The sequence below is a fragment of the Panthera tigris genome, chromosome E1, assembly GCF_018350195.1.
Source record: "Panthera tigris isolate Pti1 chromosome E1, P.tigris_Pti1_mat1.1, whole genome shotgun sequence".
In the NCBI taxonomy this organism is placed as follows: domain Eukaryota; kingdom Metazoa; phylum Chordata; class Mammalia; order Carnivora; family Felidae; genus Panthera; species Panthera tigris.
Window position 1 is genome coordinate 46,919,770 of NC_056673.1, and position 16,334 is coordinate 46,936,103.

At 45.1% G+C, this 16,334-nt stretch overlaps 1 long non-coding RNA gene across 1 annotated transcript; it reads left to right on the forward strand.

The window, feature by feature from the left end:
* The first annotated feature begins 796 nt into the window (after positions 1-796).
* On the forward strand, positions 797-8,950 carry LOC122233655. Its single transcript, XR_006211307.1, has 3 exons — positions 797-1,056; positions 1,188-1,332; positions 8,397-8,950. It is a non-coding gene; the product is annotated as an uncharacterized LOC122233655 (long non-coding RNA).
* The last annotated feature ends 7,384 nt before the right edge of the window (positions 8,951-16,334 follow it).

Sequence of the window (16,334 nt, forward strand, 5' to 3'; positions counted from 1 at the left end):
CTCTCTCTCTCCTTCAAAAAGAAAGAAAAACATTAAAAAAAAAAAAAGAAAGAAAGAAAGAAAAAGGGGCATCTGGGTGCTCGGTCTGTTGGGCATCTGACTCTTGGGTTCAGCTCAGGTCATGATCTCACAGTTTCATGAGTTCAAGCCTCACATTGGGCTCTGTGCTGCCAGGGAGGAGCCTGCTTGGAATTCTCTCTTTACCTCGCTCTCTGCCCCTCCCCCCATTCATGCTGTCTGTCTCTCTTAAAATAAATAAACCTTAAAAAAATTTTTTTTAAAGAAAGAAAAAAATTGTTTTAACTTAAAAAAAAATTGTGTCTTCAAAAAAAAGTTGTGTCTTCTTTTGGGGTGCCTGGGTGGCTCAGTTGGTTAAGCATCCAACTTTGGCTCAGGTCATGATCTCATGGTCTGTGAGTTCGAGCCCCGCGTCGGGATCTGTGCTGACAGCTCAGAGCCTGGAGCCCGCTTTGGATTCTGTGTCTCCCTCTCTCTCTACCCCTCCCCCGTTCATGCTCTCTGTCTCAAAAATAAATAAACATTAAAAAAAAAAGTTAAAAAACAAATAATCATTCCTTTCAGAGACTCCTTATCATGAGTTCTGGGATTCCTTCCAGCCTATGGGTCTGGGGGTGAACGCCCACTGGGGGCGTCCTCCACGCAGAACACTTTGGGACCATTTGATCCTCTCCCACCAGCAGCTCAGTAAGGTTGTCCTGTGTGGCCATGAAAGAAAAGCCTATGTGGAATATCCCTGGGAGCTCCAGGACCACCTGGGAGGACCTGGGGAGAAGCAGAATTCAGAGACAGCTGTGGCATGGGGTTGGGCACCCCAGCACCTAGGACACCTCTGTGACAGAGCTGATACCCATTGATGATGCCGCCAATCACACTTTGCGTCTCCCCAATGACAAGAATGAGAACCAGAATAACTCCAAGGACGTTCCAAGGACAATGGTTCAAGGGACCGCTGCTCTAATCCCTTGAAAACTGACTATCTTGGATTTTACCTCTGAACCCGCCCACTAGCCACATGGGAATGAGCCCGTTTTCAAGGTGGAGGATTCTTCCCCAGACCCCGTCCCTTCCAAATATCCGACCCAGGGGCCTCCATCAACCTGCCTAATGTGGTCCTACTCTCATCCAACTTCTTTTGCCCGGATCCTGACACCCTCTACTTGTCCTAGGTCCTCCATGGAGCAACCGGCCATCTCACCATCCCAGGAGCCAAGAGGCAGCCCCAGCTGTGCGGGGTGAGGTAGGAGATGCTCACTGAAGTAGGAATGGGGCCTGCGTTCTCTCAGACGACTATGAAGACAAGGGAGAACTGAGGTAACAGTTCTAGACACTGTCAATACTCTATTTCAGGTGTTCTTGTGTCATGCAAGCTTCTGTGGGCTGACCTGTGGTCTGTAAGCTCTGCGTGAGCCAGGATCCACATCTTTCTTCTTGTCTTTTCTTTTTTAAAGTTTATTCATTTAGGGGCACCTGGGTGGCTCAGTCGGTTAAACGTCCAACTTTGGCTCAGGTCACGATCTCACAGTTTCTACGTTTGAGCCCCGCAAACTGTTAGCTGTGCTGACAGCTCAGAGCCTGGACCTGCTTCAGATTCTGTGTCTCCTTCTCTCTCTGCCCCTCCCCAGCTCACACTCTGTCTCTCTCTCTCTCTCTCTCTCTCTCTCTTTCTCTCAAAAATAAATAAATATTAAAAACTAAAGAAAAATTGTTTAAGTTTATTTATTTAGAGACAGAGAGAGAGGAGAGGGGCAGAGAGAGAGAATCCCAAGCAGGCCCTGCACCGTCACCACGGAGTCCGATGGCAGGGTTCAAACCCACAAACCATGAGATCACGACTTGAGCTGAAACCAAGAGCCGGACGCTTAACCAACTGAGACACCCAGGCGTCCCACTGGGAGCCACATCTATCTTGTTCAGTGCTGTATCCTCTGACCCCAGAACTATGCCTGGCACAAGCAGGCACTCATTTAATATGTGCTGCATGAGAAACAGCCTGGGATCAAAACTATTGTTTAAAACATTGGCTCTGGGGGCGTCTGGGCGGCTCAGTCAGTTGAGCGTCTGACTTCAGCTCAGGTCACGATCTCACGGTCTGTGGGTCTGTGAGTTCGAGCCCCACGTCAGGCTCTGTGCTGACAGCTCAGAGCCTGGAGCCTGCTTCGGATTCTGTGTCTCCCCCTTTCTCTGCTCCTCCCCGTTGCGCCCTCTCTCTCTCTCTCTCTCAAAAATAAATAAACATTAAAGAATGTTTTAATAAAAATAAACAAATAAAACATTGGCTGTGGTCTAAATTCCAAATACCTAATTACCTTCACGGTGACAGCTGGCACTCACATAGAGCCGACAGTGCCCCGGGCACTCATTCACTAGATGGCTTCAAAGCAACCTGTAAAGCAAGTCTTGTTATCCCACTTGCTGGATGTGGAAACTGGGTCTCAGGGTGTGACTTGCCTGAAGTTTCATGGAGATTAAGAACTGGGGTTTGCAAAGAAAGGCTAGGGGATCCCATTGTGTCTTTCTGTTAACACATGTTCGCTGGGATACGACCTGGGTCCAGTTCCTACAGATACATTCTTCTACGAATTTATTTTTTATTTATTCTGTTCTGAGTCCCCTCTCACCAGGTGGACCCCCATGGAAGCAGCCAGGCTCAGTGCTCCCCCGGAGTTGGGTTACTGTGGACAAGTCATTTGACTCATCCTATTAGCTTCTTCAGAGAATTTTTAGAGTCCCCATTCCCCAAAGAGATACTGTGAATGTAAGGGGGAGAGAGAGATGAAATTGAATACTATTCATAGTGAAGTTTTATACACTCATAAAAATGAGGTCTTCAGATGTGACCGAGTAGTGAACTTAAGAATACAAGTTAACTAGTTTTTAAGACTTGCCTTCGAACAAAGATTTGACCATAGCTCCAATCCTCTCCTATGGACAGGGCCAATTGGCCATTTCAACACACTTTCCAAGTAGGCTAGAATGAGCTAGAAACACCCTATATTTAGAAAGTATTTTGGGGCACCGGCTGGCTCGATTGGTAGGGCATGCAACTCTTTTTTTTTTTTTTTTTTTAATTTTTTTTTTAACGTTTATTTATTTTTGGGACAGAGAGAGACAGAGCATGAACGGGGGAGGGGCAAAGAGAGAGGGAGACACAGAATCGGAAGCAGGCTCCAGGCTCTGAGCCATCAGCCCAGAGCCTGATGCGGGGCTCGAACTCACTAACGGCGAGATGGTGACCTGAGCCGAAGTCAGACGCTCAACCGACTGAGCCACCCAGGCGCCCCAATAGGGCATGCAACTCTTGATCTCCAGGTCATGAGTTCACACCCCACGATGGGCAAAGGGTCTACTTAAAAAAACAAATGCAAGTAGGAAGTATGTTCATATTGATGGAATATGTGCGTGTATGAGTGTATTCAATTTCTTCAAATCATTATGAAAATTAATTTCGGATGTATACAAATGTAGAGAGACTAGTATAATGAATCCCATGAACTCATATGTAGATTCAACAATCATCAAATTCATGGCTAAGCACCTTTCATCTAACCCCCTCCTTTTCTCCCTCCCCATATTATTTTGAAGCAAATATTAGAAAGCATATTTCTTACATAAATATTTTAGTATATATCTCTGAAAGAGAGGGGCTTCCTTTCGAAAAATATAAAACAGCTAAAACAAAATAAAAATAATTCCTCTTATCGTCAAATATCTAATCAGAAATCCACCTTCTCTTTGTATTTATCATACGTTTTTTTAGGTTTGTTTAAACTGGGATCCAAATAAAGTTCCCGTATTGCAACTGACTGATGTCTTTTAAGTCTCTTTAGATGAGACTTTCCCGCTCTTTATTATACTCTTGCAATTTATCTTGTAGTCGAAAACCTAAATGATCTTTTAAAAGCCTCTAAATAATTAGAATTATCCTGAGATCACATGTTGGTCTTAAAGAAAAACTGTATCAATTAAGAGAAGACAATCATCCATGCTTTCTACCTCCCTTTTGTAGTCAAACATGGATTCATTCACAAGGTGGTCATCAACAAAAAGATACATTACCTTGTAGTACACAGGCGTCCCTGCTTAAGATAATTTTTAAATTGTATAAACCAGTTTTTAAGCCATGGAAATCCTATAGAGCTACTCCTTTCATTCGCGGTTTCTAAAAGGAAAAATAAAGTCCCCGAGCACATTGTATATGAAAGAACAGCATACAGAGCTATGGCAAGGGCGAATACCCAGGGCACAGGGCAGAGAGTGTTCTGCGTGGATAAGAGCATGAAAGTGCATAGAGATTAGCTGCTCTTTATTACGGGGCTCAAGGCTTCCAGAAACATGAAAGTTTAAAGATACCTGGTTGCTATGGCTGCACAAACTAAAGAGAGACAATCCTCCTTTACCTACAATGTAAGGAAGAGTTTAAGGGGCTGCTTTTATCTCCATAATTGCTTTAATTTCCCATTACCCACTGCGGGAGGAGAACGAGCGGAGCTCCTGCCGCTAACGGGCCTTGGCTGAAGCCCTGTGGTCCCAGGGATGAGCCTGGGTGGGGGGAGCCTGTCTTCTCTGGGCCCTTTCACCCCTTGCCCTTTGAGTCTTCCCAGGGTACACCCTGCCCCGAGAGGGTGTTTCCGGGCCGAGAGCAGAGCAGCTGGGCCTGGCGGTTGGTCAGAAGGGACTGGGTGTGGACTGTGGTCTGGATGACGCGAGGGGCGCCTGCCCTGGGCACGGAGCCAGGCTGAATTATTTTTCTGGCTATTGTGGGTCTCAATATACATTCCTGCCTCCCTGTCCGGGTTGGAAATTCCATTGCGCTGAGCATGGTGTGTGTGAGCACGTGTGTGGTATGAAGAGCATGTAGGGAGAGGCTGGAAGGACCCGGGCTGGTGGCTTTCCCAGCCCTCAGCTCCCAGCCAGGGTGTCGCCCCTTTCAGGTAGAGCAAAGAGGCCCTCAGTTCCCTCCAGGCCACCTTGGCGGGGCGGGGGGTGGGGGGTGGGGGGTGTGGGGGGGGGCAGCGTCAGCTTGACATTGAGTGGAAAAATTACAACACTAACAGGCCTTGATGGAAGGCTCCGGACCACAGCCTGGCATTTGCTATGCATTGTTTATCCTCCTTGCAACTCCCCCCCTGGACGGGAAAGGCCTGGAGGGGACGCAAGGAACGGGAGCGGGAGCTGGGTGAGGCCAAGCAACGCGCTCGAAGTGAAGCCGATGAGCGCATTTGGCTCCGTCGCTGCGATTCTAGGCAAGTCATTTGGCCCCTCGGAGCCTCGGTTTCCATAGTTGCAAAGCGGAAATAATAGAAATACCCACCTGGAGAAGTTAATTCAAAGAAAAGATGAGCTAATGCGTGGAAGGTCGCGTGATGAACTAAAGCACTATCCAAAAATAAGGTCAGGAGGTCGGAAAGGAGCTTGCTCCGCCCAGACCCAGGTGCTCTCCTAGTAACAAGGCACAGCTTCTTGGATGAAATACTTCCGGTCGGTCAATTAGGTTATCTCTGTAAGAATATCTTGTGTCTTTGCATAACATTCAAGATTTTCATATTATGTTTTATTTACTTATTTATTTTTGTTTTATTGGGGGAGGGGCAGAGAGAGAAGGGAGAGCGAGAAGCCCAAGAATCTCCCTCCCAAGGGGGAGAGAAAGAGAACCCCGACTCACGGCTCACTCTCATGCACTGTGAGATCAGGACCTGAGCCAAAATCAAGAGTCAGATGCTTAACCGACTGAGCCACCCGGTAAATTTGGGGGCAGAGGGAACAGCCTGAACAAGGACTGGAGGTGGGCTGGCCCCAGGTGAGGCTCAGAGTACGGGACAGGTAGCCAGGGGCCAGATCACGCAAGGCTTGGTGGACTATAATAAGCAATTTTTTTAATGTTTATTTATTTTTGAGAGACAGAGGGAGGGGCAGAGAGAGAGGGAGACAGAGGATCTGTAGCAGGCTCTGTGCTGACAGCAGAAAGCCTGACACGGGGCTTGAACTCATGAACCATGAGATCGTGACCTAGGCCGGAGTCTGATGCTTAACCGACTGAGCCACCCGGACGCCCCTTACTTTTATTTGTTTTAAGCAATCTCTGTACCCAACATGGGGCTCGAACTCAGTACCAAGAGGTGCATGCTCTACTGACTGAGCCAGCCCAGTACAGGCTTCTTAGAGGGCATGTGTGGACCAGTCTGATTTACGTTTCAGGGTCCCATTTACTGCTATGGAGAGGAAGGACAGGAGAGAAGCCGGGGGGAAAGTAGGCAGGTGAGAGAGGACGGAGGCGTGGGAGGGTGGCTGCAGTAGAAATGCCGAGGAGGCGCTTTTGAAATATTTTCTGGGTAAGGTCGACAGGACTTGGTGACGGATGGGGGGGCAAGGGACGTGTGGCATCAAGTCCCCATGAAGTCCAGGGCAGGGTTATTTCCCCGATAGATACAGTGCGGTGCTGTAAGTGTATTTCCCTCATGATTTTTTTAAACATTTTATTTTTAACAGAATTTATTTATTTGTATTTATTTATTTATTTATTTTAAAATTTTATTTGTTTTTTTATTTAAAAAAAAAGGTTTTTTGGTATTTATTTATTTATTTCTGAGACAGAGACAGAGTATGAGCAGGGGAGGGACAGAGACAGAGGGAGACACAGAATCAGAAGCAGGCTCCAGGCTCTGTCAGCACAGAGCCCCACGCGGGGCTCGAACTCACAAACCGTGAGATCATGCCCTGAGCCGAAGTCGGTCGCTCAACCGACTGAGCCACCCAGGCGCCCCAAATTTTATTTATTTTGAGAGAGAGAGAGAGCACATGAACGGTGGAGGGGCAGAGAGAGAGGGAGAGAGAAAGAATCCCACGCAGGCTCCGTGCTGGTTTGACGTGGGGCTCGAACCCATGAACCACAAGACCATGACCTGAGTCAAAACCAAGAGTTGGGACGCTCAGTCAACTGAGCCGCCCAGGTGCCCCATAGTTACATTTTTTTTCTCTAGCTCACCTATTGTAAGAATACAGTGTATAATACATATACAACACACAAAAGATGTTAATTGACTATGTTACCAGTAAGCCTTCTGGTCAAGAGCGGGCTATTACTGGAGTTTTGGGGGAGTCAAAAGCTATACATGGATTTTCAAATGCAAGGTGGTCGGCATCCCAACCCCTGTGTTGTTCAAGGGTCGGTCAACTGTATTCATAAAGTGCTTCTACGCCGTCATGTTTTTGAGGGATTTGACTCTTCCTGGACAATCCATGCTCCTGTATGAGCGGCCATCCTAATTGTGGACACAAAGTCTCTGGGAGAAGTCCTGTAACCAAACGCCTCACAAGGGAGTCCACTTTCGCTCAAACAGCAGTGACGGGGCCCCACCCCAGCCTCTGGGTGGGCGGCACTGGGAAGGAAGGGAAGATGTAGATAGACTTCCAACAATTGTCTTCCTGGTCTTGCCCAAATCTGTTTACTTCAATCACTATAAAACCCAGGTGCAGGAACTCAGGCAAATAAGGGGAGAGAGCAGCGCAGGAGGAAGTGCCCTTGACCTCTCCAATCAAAAAGAACGCTTCTCCCTTTGCTGAAATGATCCTTTCGCGAGCAAGGGGCACGCGCTGGCGAGGATGCTTACCAATCAGATCCCTGGCTCTAGAGCTGCCTGGTGGTTCACGGTCAGCAACGTCAGGGCAGAGGGCTTCGTTTCTTTATCTCGAGGCCCTGGCTGCTCTCCTCACTCGCTCGGCAAAGAAAATGCCTCCGTGCACTAGGTGCTGACCTAATGCTTGCAGTTAAAGCAGAGAACAAGACAGGGATTCTGGCCCCATGAAGCCCAAACGGACGAAAAAACTCCCAACAGATTAAGAAGTAAAATATAAGGGGGGGGGGGGGCAGGGAACCGGGTGGCTCAGTCGGTTAAGCTGCCGACTTTGGCTCAGGTCATGATCTCACGGTTTGTGAGCTCAAGCCCCGCGTCAGCTCAGAGTCCGAAGCCTGCTTCAGATTCTGTGTCTCCTTCTCTCTCTGCCCCTCTCCTCCCCTCCACGCTCTGTCTCTCTCTCAAAAATAAACATAAAAAAAACTTTTAATAGGGAAGTAAAATATAGGGGATGTTGGATAGTTAACAGTTTTCTGGGTGGAAATGAATGAGGGAAAAGACATTGAGAGCGGCATTGTGGGCACAGAACGGGAGGCTTCGCTGAGGTCCCATTTGAGGACAAACCCCAAGGGGGCGGGGGAAGAAAAAGATTCAGGAAGAAAGAATAAAGTACAGAATTGCAGGAGCAAGACAGAACAGGAGAGCCGCAGATGAGGTCGGGAGGACTACAGTGAGGAGAGACACAGGGACGCAGGTTTGAAAGACACTCACGTGATTTGTCTTCCTCTTCTGATTTTTTAACAGGATCGCTCCATCTGTTACACTGAGAACGGACTGCAGGGAGCCAGGGTGGAAGCAGGAGGCTGTCTGGAGGCTTCTGTAGTAACCCGGTGGAGAGAGCATGCGACCGGGAGTCGGAACTAAAAAAGCAGTGCCTTTCAAATCAAAACCACGATGAGTTACCGCCTCATACCTGTTAGAACGGCGACTGTTAACAACCAAAACCACACCCAGAAAACACCAAGTGTTGGCAAGGACGCAGAGAAATTGGCGCCCCGGTGTCCCGCTGGTAGGAATGCGACACCGTGGCAGTTTCTCAAAATATTAAAAATAGAATTATCGGATGATCTAGTAATTCCACTTCGGGGCATACATCGGAAGAGTTGAAAGCAGGGTCTTGGAGAAATATTTGTACATCCGTGTCCATAGCGAAGAGGTTCAGAACACGCACCATGAAATACGCATTAAGAATTATTTGTTGTTGTTGATTTGAGTAAGCTCTACACCCAACGTGGGGCTTGAACTCACAACCCCAAGTTCACACGCTTGAGAGTCATACGCTCCATCGACTGAGCCAGCCAGGCACCCCTGATAGAAGAATTATTTTGAGGGGTGCCTGGGTGGCTCAGTTGGTGAAGCGTTTGACTCTTGACTTCAGCTCAGGGCATGATCTCATGGTCCGTGGGATCAAGTGTGGGGCCTGCTTGGGATTCTCTCTCTCTCAAAATAAATAAATAAAACTTAAAAAAAAAAAAAAAGAATTATTTTGAGCTGAAAGGAATTGGGAAAAAAAAAGGGACACAGGAAAAACTGCCCCCCCCCCCCTTTACAGGACAGGAGGGCAGGACAATTCTTGATCATCAGAGACACCTCTAGACTCTAGCTCAGAAATAGCACCAGAGGACTCCACGTAACAAACCCTATTAGGTAACCTTTATCCTCACTCTCTCCAAATATTTACCTTCCCACACTTTGCTGCCCGTAGAAGCACATAGTCCTGGTGCTTTGTCTTGTCACTTCTCTATCAGATTCATTGTTCTTTTGTTCGATGCACTACAAGCCCAACTCCTAATTGCCCCTTTGAGTTCTCCGGTGCACATACGCTCATGAAGAAACCATTCTTCTCCTATTAATCTGTTTTGTGTCAGTCCAATGTGCAGGGCGCCAGCCAGAGAACCTCAGAGGGTAGAGGGAAAAGTTCATTTGCTCCTCCCCTACAACGGCAGCATTACTCGCAACAGCCAAACATGGAAACACAAGTGCGACACCAACAGAATGGATAAACAAAAAATGTATGTACGTGCGATGGAATATTATTTGACCTTCAGAAAGGGCATTCTGACACAGGCTACGACGTGGATGAACCTTAAAGATATTATGCCAAGGGAAGTAAACCAGTCACAAAAAGCCAAAGATCCTATTTCACTGATGTGAGGCATCTAGAACAGTCAGACTCAAGGACAGAAAGTAGAATGGTGGTTGCCAGGCACTGGGGAAGTGGGGAAAGGGGAGTTGTTTAATGGGCACAGAGTTTCAGTTTTGCAAGATGAAAAAGTTCAGGAGATTGGTTGCACCACGGTGTGAACGTACTTAACAACACTGAACTGCACACTTAAAAATGGTGAAGATGGTAAGTTTTATGGTATGTGTATTTTGCCACAATTTAAAAAAAAAAAAAAAAGCCATGCTTTTATCTATTACAAGATAAAGTGGTTCAGGAACCACTGACTTAAAACCAAGAGTTGAACACAACTGACGGAGTCACCCAGGCCCCCCCACTGTTCCTAACTTCTTTTGCATCCTCCTATAAATATTCTAAATGTAAACATATCCCATTATTTATACTAACCATAGCACTGCACCTTGCTTTCTGTTTTCACCTATTATATTCTGGAGACTGGTCCACATCAATACATGCTGACCTGTGCCCCTTTTTAACGCCACTCGCTGTGTCAAACCATTGTACAGATGTACCGTATTTATTTATTTAGCTAGTATTCTCTTGGACATGTAAGTTATTTCCAAATGTTTCCTATTGCAAAAAGGGCGGGAATGAATATCCTTCTACATGCTTCTGTGGGCGCAGGTGCCCTACATCTGTAGAATAAATTCCGGTGAGAGAGGAGTCAAAAAGATACCTGATTTTCACTTTCAGGAGATACTGTCAACATTTTCTTCTGATGAGGCTATACCAAATTTACATTTACACCTAAACTGTAATGCATGCTTGATTGCCCACCTTGTCACATCTGCTCATAAAAAGCCCAAACATTTCATCAGCCAACTTAATCTGGTCTACATCCCTCTTCCCTACACTCTGACTGCAGGTGGCTCTGGATTTACTTTCCTTGTTTTATATCCAAAACACAATTTCTGATTCTTATCCTTTAACCTCAGGACTCATGAGCAGCATTCCATCCCAGAAGGCTAGTAAATAGCCCTCAGTACCATCCCCTTTCCACCCCCTTGCTATAGGGGGGCAGCGGTCTGATGATTGAGACTTCTCCATGGAGATTCTCCCTTTACAACCAATAGTTCTGCAACATGAACCGGATTATGCTTGCGATAATCCAGATTACTCACTGTGCAATTCAAACTCCCCCATCACAACCCTCATGGCACTTAGTCACTTGGGAGCCTTGCCACATGCTGCAGATCCCCTCAACTGGAAGTAAATAAGGCCCCCTGAACAGTAGGTTGACAAAGAAATATTCTCAAATGCCATTTTATCCCAACGATCTGAGGGGCAGTGCCTCAAAGTGCCCTTCTTTGGTACAATCTGCCCTTCATGACCCCAAGCCTGTAGGTAGGAACTTATCCATAGTCTGAGCTGATCTCCAGGTCCTGCCATACTCGCTGCCCTGGGACACATCATGATCTTGCGTTTTTGTTGTTTGTTAAAGGCTATATCTTTAAGTAATGTCTATACATACCTAAGATGGGTCTTGCACTCAGGACCCCTACATCAAGAGTCCCACGCTCCGCTGACTGAGCCAGCCAGGCACCCTGGGATCTCGGTTTTGACGTCGTTTATGCTGTTCCCCTCCTTTGGAAGTATCCTTCCCTTTCACTGCTGTATTTCCAGTCTTTACCATTTTATAAGACAAACTTCAAATGCCACCTCCTCCACAAAGCCTTCCATGATTCCCTAACTGGGAGCAACCTTCACCCTCCTCAAAACTCCCCCAGCGTTTAGGACACTTGACATTTTCTAACCTTTTTGCTGACAATACATCTGGGCTTCCCTGTAGCCCTGGGAGATACTTGGAGGTGGGGACGGGACAGCGCTTTACTCACCTACATACTCTGTGCCACCACAAGCGGGTTACTTAAGTCATAGGCTCCTGGATATCCTGGCAGAAGTTCCTAGGCATGGCCTGTTTCACGCTGACCCCATAGAAAACTACCTGTACCAGATGTCACAATGCCCTCATCTAGCTGCTGATTCTGCTGGTCAAATTTATTTATTTATAATGTTTATTTATTTTTGAGAGAGAGACAGAGTGCGAGCAGGGGAGGGGAGAGAGAGGGAGACACAGAATCCGAAGCAGGCTCCAGGCTCTGAGCTGTCAGCACAGAGCCCGAGGCGGGGCTCGAACCCACGGACTGCGAGATCATGACCTGAGCCGAAGTCGGACGCTTAACCGGCTGAGTCATCCAGGCGCCTCTCTTGGTCAAATTGAAACCTCTGAACAGAATCCTGGCACTACCCGTACTGCCCGCATCTGGGCGTGAGCCTCTGTAACCTTCCTGGGCCTTGCTCTTCTGGCCATACTTACCCAACCCATCCCACCGTTTCACGCACAGCAACGCAGCCACTAAGCTTAAAATTACACGTGGACTCGGAGCTGTCCAAATCCCAGGCTAGGCATGGTATGCTTCTTTCAGGCTGGGTTGTTTCATTTCATTTCTGCAATGATCTCGGAAGGCAGAGGTTATTGTCCTCACTTTGAATAAGGAAAATTTTTTTTCCTTTTTTTCTAATTCATTTTTTCTAACTCAAATCACTCTTTCATCCTTAGACAAGTATACTTTTATCTATTCCGGACATAAACTATCTCCATTTTGATTCCGCGTCTTTCTTGATGGTAACCGCCCAAGGTATTCAGTGTTTGATGAGAAAATTTACTAGGTCTTGGGAGTCATAATGCTTTCTGCTAATGTGTGCATGCATGCTACAGATATTTAGAATCTATCAGATAATCTTTTGAGCACTATATAGATGGCACCCGTTTCTTGTCACAAGGTGTTCCTGTAAACTACATCCCAAGAAACACTACCGTGAAGCAGGTCTTAACGTATAATTTTTCCTACATAAAATTAAATGGCAATTCAGTTATATTCCTCAGATCAAACACCAAGTTATAGATATAAGCAGCCAGGTAGCCTAAGTATAGCAGTGGTGAAGAGGCAGCACAGCGTAGGGGGTTAGGAGCAAAAACCGATAGCTAAAGCAACCTGGATTCAAATCCCGATTGTTACTTGCTACATATACTTGGAAGGGTCTCTTACTGGTGTGTGCCTCAATTTCATCAACAGTAAATCCTACTTCATGGGACTGTTAAGCAGAGTATTAAATTAATTAATTTGGGGGATGCATTTAGGACAATGGCTGGCACACACTAAGTATTACATAATCTAATATATACTAATTTATACATTATAAGCTTCAGGGGCAAATACACACCTGTACATTTGTCTTACCAGTTAAAATACAATTAAAACAATAAAACTCTTCTATTCTAAGTCTGAAAATAAGCGTAGAATAGCATAGCAACTGGGATCTGAAATGTATTAAAAGCTCAATCCTATGAACCAGGAGATCATGCCCTGAGCTGAAATCAAGAGGTGGACGCCTACTGACTGAGCCACCCAGGCCCCCGACAGACATTTGTTTAAAACCACTTCCGGGGTGTCTGGCTGGCTCAGTTAGTAGAGCACGTGACCCTTGACTTTGGGGTTATGAGTTCAAGCCTTACTCTGGGTGTGGAGCCTACTTAAACAAAATTATATACGCACACATATAACTTATTATATATTATATACATATTATTTATATATAAAATACATATATATTATTACATATATACGTATATATAAAATCACTTTAATAGTAGTACACTGCTCTCTTAAGAGAGAAAAAGTCCTGAGGAGGTAATTTAAAATGATGACTTTTTGGGGTACCTAAGTGGCTCAGTCAGTTGAGCATCTGACTTGACCAGCTGAGGTCATTATCTTGGGGTTCGTGAGTTTGAGCCCCACACTGGGCTTGCTGCTGTCACTGCAGAGCTCGCTTTGGATACTCTGTTCCTCTCCCTCGGCCCCTCCCCAACTTGCATGAGCGCCCTCTCTCTCTCAAAAATAAATAAATATTTAAAAAAATGATTACTCTTCAAAAAAGTTATCCAGAATTTAATCTTGTTTCCTTAAGAAACTTGTAGCAAACAGAAGCATTCCAAATATTCCACTGATTTGGGTAGTCTCCTAAGTATCCCGTAAGTATGATGGAAGTTGGATGGTATAATCCAGTTACACTTTAGTTATGCAAAGTACAAAGCTGTGGGAACTGCGTGAGACACTTAACATTTAGGAATAAATCACTGGTAAGCCTTTTCAGTTGTACAGTTTTCTGAGTCTGAAACTTTTAAGAATCAAAACATAGTAACTAGGTAAAAATAGCTTTTGATGAAGATATTAAGTGAAGGAAAATAGACCACACATGGTACACTCAATGTGATAATAACTATTCAAATCTGTGAAACAGCTCCATCCATCTATAGATTAGAAAGCAGACCGCAGAGAGGATAATGGTGGCTACTGGCACAGCATTCGGTTTAAAGTGAAATTTATGCCAAAACAATTTTCCGCTTTGCAATCACAACCACCAAAGTAACAACTGATTCAGGCAAAAATCACCAATAGATCCAAAAAGCCATTGTTGGGCAGAATATTCCAGAATAAGATATTCACAGTCTCAAAGATACACACAGGTTACTAATGGGGTTACAAAGGAAAAAGACAGGGGCACCTGGGTGGCTCGGTTAAGCGTGTGACACTTGGTTTGAGCTCAGGTTATGATCTCATGGTTTGTGAGATCGAGTCCCATGTCAGGCTCTGCGCCGACAGTCAGGAAAACTGCTTGGGATTCTCTCTTTGGCCCTCCTTTGCTCCCTCACTCAAAAAAGAAGAAATAAAAGAGGGAAAGGGAAAAGATAGAGGCAGTCTGGTACAGCGAGGCAATCTGGTACTCTACCAAAGTGATCCAATTTAACATCACCAACGATGGGACGAGTCCCATCAATGCTTCCTGATGCTGTGCCGTCTCTGTAGCTTTCCTGTCAAAAATGTTTACTCTGAATCTAATCATGTGAAACAAGATAAATCCAAACCGAGGGACGTTATGCAAAATAACTGGCCTAGATTCGTCAAAATTGCACTAAGGAAATTAAGGAAACATGAAAACTAAATGCAGTGCAAGATCCTTGGAAGGATTTTATAAGGAAAAAGTCCAGCTATAGGAGACATTACTGAGACAACTGTGGAAATCTGAATAAGGACTGTAATCATTCCAAATAGTACTGTATTTAATATGAATTTCTTGAACTTGATCATTTAATTATGGTCATGTAAAATAATGCTCTTGTTTTAGAGGACTAAACTAATGTACTTATGAGATTAAACTGAATTATTGTATTAATCTGGATGTTTGCAAATCTCTCAAATGATTCATTAAAGAAAGAAAACAAACAGGGGCTCCTGGTGGCTCAGCTGGTTAAGCACCCAGCTCTCCGTTTCAGCTCAGGTCGTGATCTCATGGTTTGTGAGTTTGAACCCTGGGTCAGGCTTTGGGCTGACAGTGTGGAGCCTGCTTGGAAATCTCTCTCTGCCCCTCCCCACTCTCTCTCTCTCTCGAAATAAATAAATAAACTTAAAAAAAAAAGAAAAAATATATGCAGAGTGGTGAAACAAACATGGCAAAATGTTATCAGGTAAACTGAGGTCAAGAATAAATGGGTATTCGTGGTTTTTTCTTATAACTGTTTTGGGATTAAAAATTTTTTTAAAGAGTTGGGGCAAAAAGTCCATCTTTTTTTTTTTTAAGATTTATTTTTGAGAGAGACAGCGCAAAGAGGGAAGGAGCAGGGAGAGAGAGAGAGACAGAAGATCTGAACAGGCTCTGCATTGACAGCAGCGAGCCTGATGTGGGGCTCGAACTCACGAACCACAAGATCATGACCTGAGCTGAAGTTGGACACCCAACCGACTGAGCCACCCAGGCACCCCTAAAGTTCGTTCTTTCTTTTCTTTTCTTTCTCTTTCTTTCTTTCTTCTTTCCTTCCTTTCTTTTTTTAAAGTTTATTTATTTTGAGAGAAAGAGAGAGACAGGAAGGGGTGCAGGGGGGGGGGGGGGGGAGACAGACAGACAGGCAAAGAATCCCAAGCAAGCTCAGCCCTGTCAGTGCAGAGCCCAACATGGGGCCCAATCTTATGAACCATGAGATCATGACCTGAACTGAAATCAAGAGTTGGATGCCTAACCAACTGAACCACCCAAGCGCCCTGCTTTAAAGTTCTATACATGAAAAAAATAAAATAAACATAAAATACTAAAGTTCTAACATGATGCAGAGGTGTCTGGCTGGCTTAGTCGGAAGAGCATGTGACTCTTGACCTCAGGGTCGTGAGTTCCAAAAAGTTCTATACATGATCCAGAATGGATTCCGCTATAGTTACAGTCACCAAATATTCACAAGAAACCTAAAGAGACAAAAGGCAAACAGATGTCTAATTTCAAGTATTAAAGATAATTTGTTAGTCCACATTATCCTGGTAAAACATTAAGTTCACAGCAGGAAATCGCTTCCTAAATGGAGAATTTAAGTTTAAAAAACAATTATTTTTCTTTTTATAGATGTAGTATGTAACCAGAAACAAATCTGAGATATAATTTAGGGTTATGAA